The 9,002-nt window shown below is 64.1% G+C and overlaps 1 protein-coding gene and 1 long non-coding RNA gene across 18 annotated transcripts in view; one reads left to right on the top strand and one right to left on the bottom strand.

Moving 5' to 3' along the window:
• Positions 1-1,944: 1,944 nt before the first annotated feature.
• Positions 1,945-8,568, bottom strand: LOC111775046 (uncharacterized). Its single transcript, XR_002810533.2, has 2 exons — positions 8,072-8,568; positions 1,945-2,242 (listed from the first exon to the last, which is right to left on the bottom strand). It is a non-coding gene; the product is annotated as an uncharacterized lncRNA (long non-coding RNA).
• Positions 7,885-9,002, top strand: part of LOC102148307 (maestro heat-like repeat family member 5) — a 44,106-nt gene continuing 42,988 nt past the window's right edge. For 7 of the 17 annotated variants that reach the window (XM_070221969.1, XM_070221967.1, XM_070221964.1 and 4 more), the window contains exon 1: positions 8,183-8,725. The gene's annotated coding sequence lies outside the window, so the exon portion shown is untranslated. Of the gene's footprint in view, positions 8,726-9,002 lie in introns of all 17 variants that reach the window. The other 10 variants (XM_070221971.1, XM_070221968.1, XM_070221963.1 and 7 more) reach the window with 3 other exon arrangements.

The following is a 9,002-nucleotide window of genomic DNA, read 5'->3' as shown; positions in this document are numbered from 1 at the left end:
GCGGTGTCCCCCTCCTGCAGTGTCCCTCTCCTGCATGTCCCCCTCCTGCCGTGTCCCCCTCCTGCCCTGCCCCTCTCCAGCCATGAGGAGGACGATGTCCTCTGGGCAGGGTTTACAGGAAAGCTCCTTTTCCGCGGACACAGACCCTGCCCCCCTTCCACAGCCTGGAGCGGTGATGTGGAGGTTTCTGCATCAGAGTCCAACAGGCTCCTCGGTGGGGCCGGAGTTTCCTAACCGCCCTGGGCTGCCTGCTCCCCACCTGGGATTATGTAAGAATATCCATCTCTTGGAGCCCGTGTCTCCAGTCGGAGCTGCTCCCCGTGACGGGAACCCCAGGTGGAGCAGACCCCACTGGGCAGCGGCCGTCCTCTGGGTCCCTCCACTGCAGGACCAGCAGCTCCCTGCACACCCCAGCTTTCCAGTCCAGCCTCCCCCTCTGGCCGGCTCGAGGCTCCCTCCAAAGAGCGGGCTGGACCTGCTGGTGTGGCTGGACCTGCGGAGGAGTCTCGGCCCCAGGGCAGCCCACAGCTCAGGGCGCAGCGGGTAGACAGATGGGCCACGTCCTTCAGGGTGCCCCGCTGCCCAGGGGGACCAGCTCCAGTCCCTCGCGGGGCTCTTTCTCCTTAGCTGTGGAGGAGCCAGCTTAAGGAGGCTCAGGCTCCTGCCCTAGCAGGTGGCTGGGGCTGGCCTGTGGCTGGAAGGCAGGCAGCCCCATCGCCTGCTCCAATGTGTGGGCCATGGGCACCTGGAGGCTCAGGGTAGGGGCCAAGGGGCAGGATGGGGCTGCCAGGGCCACTTGACACACTTGGGCTTCCACGGGGTGGGAGACTCCGAGGGGGATGCGGGGTAGGTCTCGGCGAGGCTGCTCTAGCAAGGGCAATGGGGCCTGGGTGAGCCGACGTGCAAGCTGGCCCTTTTGACTGGTCCAGGCTGCGATGCACGCATCTTCTGAGGCAGAGGCCAGGTCTGGGAACAAGAAGGCTCAGCCCACTCAGCTGAGGGGGCTTAGGGGGCCTGTGCCCTGCTCGGCCTCCTGGGGAGAGGGATCTGGGCTAGGACTTCCCCTGAAAGAGGCAAGAGGGTAATTCCCAGAGAGCCGTCACTCCAGGCTGGACGTGCCCTGGAGCACATGAGCGCTCGTGCACACACACACACGCAATCTCACACACACACACTCAATCACAGACACACACACACACTCTCACATGCACGCACATACATGAGCACTCGCACACACACACATGAACTCACACACCCTCCCCACACTGCCAGAGCAGAAGGGGTCCTTACAGACCATTCTGTCCCACTCTGTCCTTTCAGAAAAAGGGTCTGGATCTGCTAGTTTAATCGCTTCCAGGCCCCCGCCCGCCCACCCTGGAGAAAGGGGACCAAGTTTGCCAACAGACACAGCTACTGGCCCCTCGGCTGTGGGCCCTGCGGCAGAGCGGGTGGTGTGGGACCGGAGTCGGGGAGCTGGGTGGGGCCCAGCCCCTCCATGACTCCTCCTGGGAGTGGGGTCTCTGCCCCCTCGATGAGCTGCATCCCTCCATCTCTGCAGGGGGGCTGACCCGGTGACCCCCCCGACATGCAGGCCATGGCTGCTCCTGCACCAGAGTCGGGGGTGTTGGTGGAGGTCTCCCCTGCCCACCCAGGTCCGCGGGCTCTGAGAGGCCGTGGGGAGGCCTGGCCCTGGGTGTGTGCCCTGGGGCTTTCTGGCTCTCTGCCAAGGGCTCCTGGCCTGGCCAGAGTGGGGCCTGCCCACCTGTGTCCTCTCCCCCTGAGCCAAACTTGCTCCAGTCCCTGAGGAGCCTCCTAGGTGTCAGGCCCGTCCCACAGCCGGCCTTGCACAAACCAGCTCTGACCGTTCCTTCTGCTCAGCCACCCATCCACTCACTTGCTCATTCATTCAACAAACGCTTATTGAGCATTACTGTGTGCCAGAAAGGTGAGACAAAGACATTTACTCCAGGCTTCTTCAAATCTCCCGTGCGAGAGAGACTGACAAAGGAGGGGAGAGTGTGCAGGGAGCAGACGCCATGGCTGCATGGGCAGAGAGAGGACAGTGAGGCTCCTGTTCACGGGCCGCTTCAGGGAGGTGGGCCGTTCGTTGAGTTTTCTGTTGAGTCCTCCTTCGTTCATCATCCACTCTTTTGTCCGCTGGTCCACGTGCTGTCCGCACGTCAGTCATTCGACAGATGCTGAGCACCCACTGGCGGTGAACATGGGCTCAGCCGCGGCGTGGCTGAAGGACACAGAACCCACCATCTGTCAGCTGTGCAGCCGGGAGGAGCCGGGAAGACCTGTCTGGAGGGTGGCTGGGCCGGGGCTGCACCTCATTGGACCCCATTTAATTCCCAGGACGACCGGGTGGCAGATGAAGTCATAACTTCGGAGGGGAGGGCTGGCCAGGGCCCCATGGCCCCAAGAGACAGAGCCACCCCTCTCCCAGACTCTCCCTCCCTCCCAGGGTCAGCCCCTGGAGCTCTGCTCCCACCCGTCCAGTCTCTGGCCTCCTTCCTCCCCTCACCCCCTAGGCACCCATCCTGGGCTGGGAGGTATCTGGGGGGCCCTTCCCAGGCCGCCTGAGTGGGGCTGCTGCCCTCACTGAGCACCTGCAGGGTGCCAGGCCCTGTCCAAGTGCCCCTCAGGCATCTTCACAGCCCTGTCAGATTAGGCACAGGAGCTGGTCACCTGCACCTGTCCTGTTCCCTGCCTCTGCTTGGCTGCCAGCCGCCTGGGGCCCCGCGCTCCTGGCCAGCAGCCCGGGCTCTCCCCACTGCCGCCCACTCGCTCCTTCGCTTCTCCCTCCCTGCCTGCGGCCCGGGTCCCCTCCTTCCCTGCCAGGCTCCAGTCAGGTCCTGTTGGCTGGCCCGTGGTGGGGATGCGCTGGGACCACGAACTAGGAGCCCACGGTGGAAGGGGCTGGCGAGAACAGGGCGGCGCGTGGTCCACGCTCAGAGCGGACGTCCTAGACTGGCCAGAGGTGACTGCAGGTAGGCGGGCTCCAAGCCCATAGCGACTAAGCTTCCAGCCATGCCACCAGGAGCCAGGCGGTGACTGCAGGCTCCGTGAGCATCCTGGCCATCCTGTAGCCAAACCAGGGTTACCAGGGGCAGCTGTCCCTTTGCCATCTGCACTCTGGGTGACCAACCAGCACCTGGCCCATGCAGTGCTTGTGTCATATTTGTCAAGTGAAGCCAGGAGGAAAGGATGGAGACATGAGAAGACACCGGCCGTGTGGCTCCCCTGCGTAGACCCCACGCTGTTCCTCCCTGGTCCTGAGCCCCTCCCCGCCTCCCGGCCTGTGGGCCACCTGGCCCTGCAAGGCCACAGCCCTGTGCACCCCCGAGCTCTGCCTTGGGCTCTTCTTTCCTCCTGGAACTCCTCCCTGCCGGGGCCCCACCAACCTGTGCACGCCCTGCTTCTTCCCGTTTCTGCTGAAACATCACCAACTCAGACACCATCTCCCCAGTTACCCAATCTGAGGACAGTGGCCTGAGCCATCCCACAGGCCCTCCCTCACGCCCTAACCACTACCATGCGTCCGCTGAGTGTGAATTCGGCTCTTCTTGCGATGTTGTATTTCTATTGTATTTCTATTACGTGTCCAAGTGCTTTACAGAAAAATGCTCGGTTAATCTTCACCACAACCAAATGCAGCAGGGGCTATTTTACAGGTGGGGAAACTGAGGCACAGAGAAGCTCGGTAATCTATTGAAGGCCACACAGCCCATGGTGGAGGAGCAGCTCTGAGGGACCCTGTGGGATTTGGCTGCCGTCAGGCTGACTGCAGGAGGTGCGAGCCCTGGCCCGGGTCGCCTCGCTGCAGGCGCCTTGGTGTCCCTGACCCCATCTCCCCACATCCCTTGCTGGCCTCCCCCCGGCGGCCCCCATGCCCACTGGAGTCTCCCTCCTCAGCTCTCCCTCCCCGGCCCCATCTGGCCCCACCCCTGCCCTGCCTGGCCGGCCCTTGGATGGAGAATCAGGAATAAAGGTGGTGGGAGGGAGACAGCAGGAAGTGTGTGGGGCGAGAGGCAGGGGAGGCTCCTGGGGGCTCTGGGGAGACAAACGGGGCGCAGGTGGGGCCTGCGGGGGCCGGAGCCGGACGGAGGCAGCCCCGTAGAAGATTTGCCCAGGGCCTGGCAGAGCAAGCGGCCATCCTGGGGTCTGACGGGCCCTCGACACCACACCATGTGCCGTCTTCCTGTGACCGACACCCGCTCAGAGGCTGGGCCACATGGATGCCACAGGTGACCTCGGAGTGACAGCCAAGGAGAGCGGAAGGAAGCGAGGTGGCCCCAAAGCTTCAGCCTGGCGCAGCCTCCACACAGTCTCCCCGGCACAGGCCTGCTCGCTGGGCGCCCCCTCGGCCCCCACATGGCCTTCCTGAGCTCAAAGCCCCTTTGCTTCTGCCGCTTTGACACCGCAGAACGCTCCGAAAGACAAAACCTACATCCGGAGCCCTGCATTTTACAAGGATACCGCTCACATCCCCCTGCCACTGGGCCCACGCGGACCCCCTACGGCCCCCCTTGCAAACACAGACCCACTGCCCAGGCCAGGCCCTTGGGCACCACCTTCCCACCCTGGGACTTGCGGAATCTTTCCCAGCTCCGTGATCTTGTATGCCATTCCCCCTGCTGCGAGACCCTTTCTTTCCTTACCATCTGGTAAACTCCTATCTGTGCTTCAAGCCCTAGCTCAAATGCCCCTTCCTCCAGGAGGCCTGCCCTGATTCTTCCAGGCAGAAATTGACTGTTTCTACTGGGCACATGCCTTTTTGAATGGCTGTCCGTCTATGAATGTGTCTCCCTCCCAGACCTGGAGCCCCTAGGAGCACAGATTGCCTTGGTCACGTCTTTGTCTCCTTTTCCCAAGCTGCTGGAGAACAGTACATTCTGGGTGCTCAAGTATCCCATGTCGAATAAATGAAGGAGTCAGATGGTGACAGCTGCACGGGGAGCTGTGGGCTGCCGCAGGACTCAGAGACCCTGTGTCTCTCCCCTCTGTCTCTCCACTTCTTGACGGGATCCATCTGAAACTTGAGTTCTGTGCGGCCTCCGCTGTCCTGCCCTCCCAGCTCTACCCCATGTGGACCTGGGGCGACAAGGAGCGCAATAGTCACGGTAAAACTTTCAAATTAACCAGCCACAATCACAGTGTGCGGCCCTGGGCACAGCCAGCACTGGTGACGTGAGCAAGTTGGATGCCCAGGCCTCCAGCGTCAGCCCAGGCTTGCACCTCTCAAGGCCTTCCTTGGCCAAGGGGCCTCCAGGGTGGGGGTGGCCGCGCCCCCTCGCTGTTCTCTCTGGTAGGCAGTCCGGATTTCTACATGCCCAATCCTGGGTTTTCTGACCCTAGTGGGACAGGGCACTCTGGGGAGTGAAGAACTGGGAAGTGCTGGGGACCCTGGAAGGTGCAGCTAGCAGGGGCCTCTGGGGGGCCTTGGGTGGATGCCTGGGGGAGGGGGCCCTCTCAGGCCCCTCTCTACTCCCTGGTTTGTCTTTGCCTCCAGCTCTTGCCCCAGCTGCCCGGAGCCTCTTCCCGGGGCACTCGGTCTCCCCCAGCTTCCCCCTCGGGGATGCCAGTGCCTCCCACTTGGCATCCCTCTGCCCGGGCCGGCTGCCCTCCCCCAGGCACTCACAAGACTGGGATCTCAGTGGCTGGTCCCCACACCTCGGCCCACTCAGGCTGCCGTGTTCACCTGCCCCTCCCCGCACTCGGGCCTCTGGGCTCCACGAGTGCAGCCTCCTGCCCCCTCGAGTGCCCACCTCCCAGCCAGGCCCCCGTCTCCAGAGCCTTACAGCTGGGCACGACGTTGGCACTCCGCCCCTCTCCTCTCTTCCCTGCCCCTCAGTGTTAATGCCACACACCCCCAATTCCCACCCCCTGCCCACCCCCGGTCACCTCGCCCCCTTGTCTCACAGCATTCCCCCGAGAGAACCCAGGGTCCTCTGTCCCTCTGCTGCTTCCTCCGGGAAGACTTCCCGGCTGTGCCTGGCTCTGTGCCCACCCCACGGCGAGGGTCGTCCCCCAGCTTCCTCAGGCCTCTGGATCACTTGTCCCTGGTCCCCACACCAGAGTGCGACGGCCACACCACAGGTGCCTGAAGCCTCCTAAGAAACGCTCTTTAAGCCCTGGTCACCGCCTAATGTTTGACCCCAACCGTAACAGACCCAGTCAGCTCCATCCCCAGGGTCCCTGAGCCTTTGTCTCCCATGGGGCCCTCTTCTGGCTCCTGGGGAAGCGGGGTCCTGCCCGCCCTGCAGCCCGTGTGGTCCCCAACACCCCCAGGTCTCAGTTTCCCCTAGGCCCCCCTTCCTCCTCCAGGGACCCCTTCTTCCAGGCCGGCCCTCCTCCCAGCCTCCCAGCCTTGGGAGGGGAAGGCCGCCGAGCAGGGGCTGGGGACCGGCCTTGGGACTTCCTCACCGCTCCTCCAGGCAGGGGCCAGAGTGTCTGCCCCAGTGCCCCAGCACCCCCTCCGCTCAGCATTCGGGCTGCACCCCTTGATGCAGACCCCCACTTCTGCTCGGAACCAGCCACCGGGCAGCCTGCCGTGCCCTGGAGGCGGCCACCTGCCCAGGTCCGGCCCATCCCTGGCTCCCACCCGCAGCCTGCCACTGTGCTCAGAACTCCAAAGCAGAGGTCACCGACGTGTCCCTGGTCCCCACGTATCGCCAGAGCTCACGGCTCACCCCTCCTCCCCCAGGCCGCCCTCTGTCACCATGGAAACTGCCTGCCTCCAGGATCCCCAGGGATTGAAGCACTGATTCAGATTCGGGACCTTTGAGGGCCACGTGTCCTCTGGAGGCACGTCACCTCAGTGTGGCTGGGGCGTCCAGCTGCACCTGACTGGGATCTGGTGGGTGTTGAGGGTCTTTAGCAAGCTCCCCCATGACACATCCCCAGGGCCAACTCTGGCCCCTCTCCCAGGGGCAGATGGCCGTGCCGCCGCATCCATGGGGCTTGTAGGGGTTGAGGAAACCCAGTGTGACCTACAAAGCCCCAGAGCCTGGGCCGGGCTGCATCGCTGCATCCCGGTCACCTGTCTTGTCCCCGCGTATCCTCCAGAGGTCAGAGAGCAGAGGGACAGCAAGCCCGTCCTCAGGGCACGTGGAGAGCATGGATAGAGAAACACGCACCCCCAAAGCGGAAGGCCCCATGGGGCTGCAGCCTGCCAGCGCCCAGGGGAAGCCTCATTGGGGAGCTTTCTGTCTGCACCCTGCTTTCCGTCGTCCTCCAGACTGGCCCGCCGCCCGCAGGCCCCACCTCCCTATTCTCTGGGAGCCCGGGGCCACCTGTCCTTGGGCACTGTCGGCATGGGGGGCACTTATGGCAGAAGGCTCCAGAAAGGCCCTCCTGTGGGGCCACCCCCAGGCTCCTCGGAGCAGATCCCTCCTCAGCCTACTGGCTCGTGGCCGCGGTGGCCCGAGGGTCTTTCACCATCTTCTCTCCTCCCTTCTCTCCCCTCTGCTTGTCAGCCCCCACCACCTGCGTGGCTCCTCTCCTCGCTCTGCTCTGCCGGACACCCCCCACCCACCATGTCCACAGGAAGGGACCCTGTGTTGTCGCAACAGTTCGCAGCTCTGAGGTTTTGGAGAGCCACCCTCAGATCCCACCAGGAGCGGCTCCACCCATCAGGAGCCAGGAGCCCGCTCTCTGCCGGGCTCCTCCTGCTGCCCCGTGGTTGGGGGGGGCGGGTGCTGCACCGAGCTCCTCCCAGGGGAGAAAATGCTGAAGAAACCCAAAAATAATGACTGTGAGAGGGCAGAGGCTCCTCAGGGGTGACCCCTCGGCCTGTTCTAAGGAGAACCCCGGAGGCCACGGGGCTGGAGCACTGAGCCCGGGGCCAGTTGTGGAGGCAGCTTTCGGTCACAGAGCCCCGTGGGGGCGGTGGGGCAGGAGGAGGATTGGCTGCTGACTTTTCAGGCCCCTCAGCTCCTCAGGGAGCAGCCCCAGGGCAGGGCTCCGTGTCCCCAGAGCCCAGCTGAGGGTGGCAGTTGGTTTGACCACACCCCCAACTGCCCTCAGGTCGCATTTCTCCCTGTGACGGAGAATCCAGTGGACGCACCTGGGGGCAGTGGCTAGTGTGTGGGGCACCGCATCCCCACAGTCAGCACCCCGCTTTGTTCTCCCGGCTCTGGGGGCACGACCTCGGCAGGCAGCGGTGGGGGCTGAGAGCAGCTGGCCCCAGGCAGGGACATGGGGGGACCACGTGGTCCAGAACGACCCAGCGAGCCCAAACCCATGGAATGAACTCAAGCAGGCCACACTGCGGCACTGGTGTTGGGGACATGTACCCAAGGGGCTTCCTGGCAGTGATCAGGAGTGGGTACAGGCCTCTCGAGAGAGGAGCCCCCCAACCAGGGCCTGGCCATGTCCCGAGGGAGCTGCCCAGGGCGACAGGTCCTGCTTCAGGGCCCCTGAGGGTGCCAGGGTGGTGCTGCCATCCAGGTCCAGGCAGGCAGCGAGGCGGCTGCGGGGCTTTCTCGCAGCATCCAGATGGTGGCCTTTGCAGCCCCCAAGAACCGACTCCGGGGCCCGTGCCTGCCCTCCTTCAACTGCCCCGGTTGTCGGTTGGGGGATGGAATTCTTAGGTTGGGGTGGCTGTTGGGGACAGGGCCAGCCAGGAAACTGTGGCTTCTGGACTCAGCTTCTCAGGAGACATTGTCCCAGTGAGCATTCGGGACAGGGACTTGCGACTGGCAGAGTGGCCTCCCAGGAGGTATCCAGACAGCTGGGCTCCCCGGGGGAGGCCCAGTGGTTTCCACTCCCACAGGCCCTTCAAGACGCCCCCAGCATCACCACCGCTTGCGATCTGCCCGCGGCTCCTTCTGGACGGCTCTGCCCAGAGAATGACGCCCCTGGCCAGCCCCGCTGGCATCGCAGTGATTTCAACAGTGGCCACTGTCCCCTTTACCTCCTCCTCAGCCTCCCCGTAGCTCACAAGCCTCGCCTGACCCCTGAACGACATTAACAGCCGGGCATACGACAGCTCCCGC

Source organism: Equus caballus, chromosome 9, assembly GCF_041296265.1.
Source record: "Equus caballus isolate H_3958 breed thoroughbred chromosome 9, TB-T2T, whole genome shotgun sequence".
NCBI classification, from domain to species: Eukaryota; Metazoa; Chordata; class Mammalia; order Perissodactyla; family Equidae; genus Equus; species Equus caballus.
Note: the sequence above shows the minus strand (reverse complement) of the source record. Positions and strands in the feature narration are given on the sequence as shown.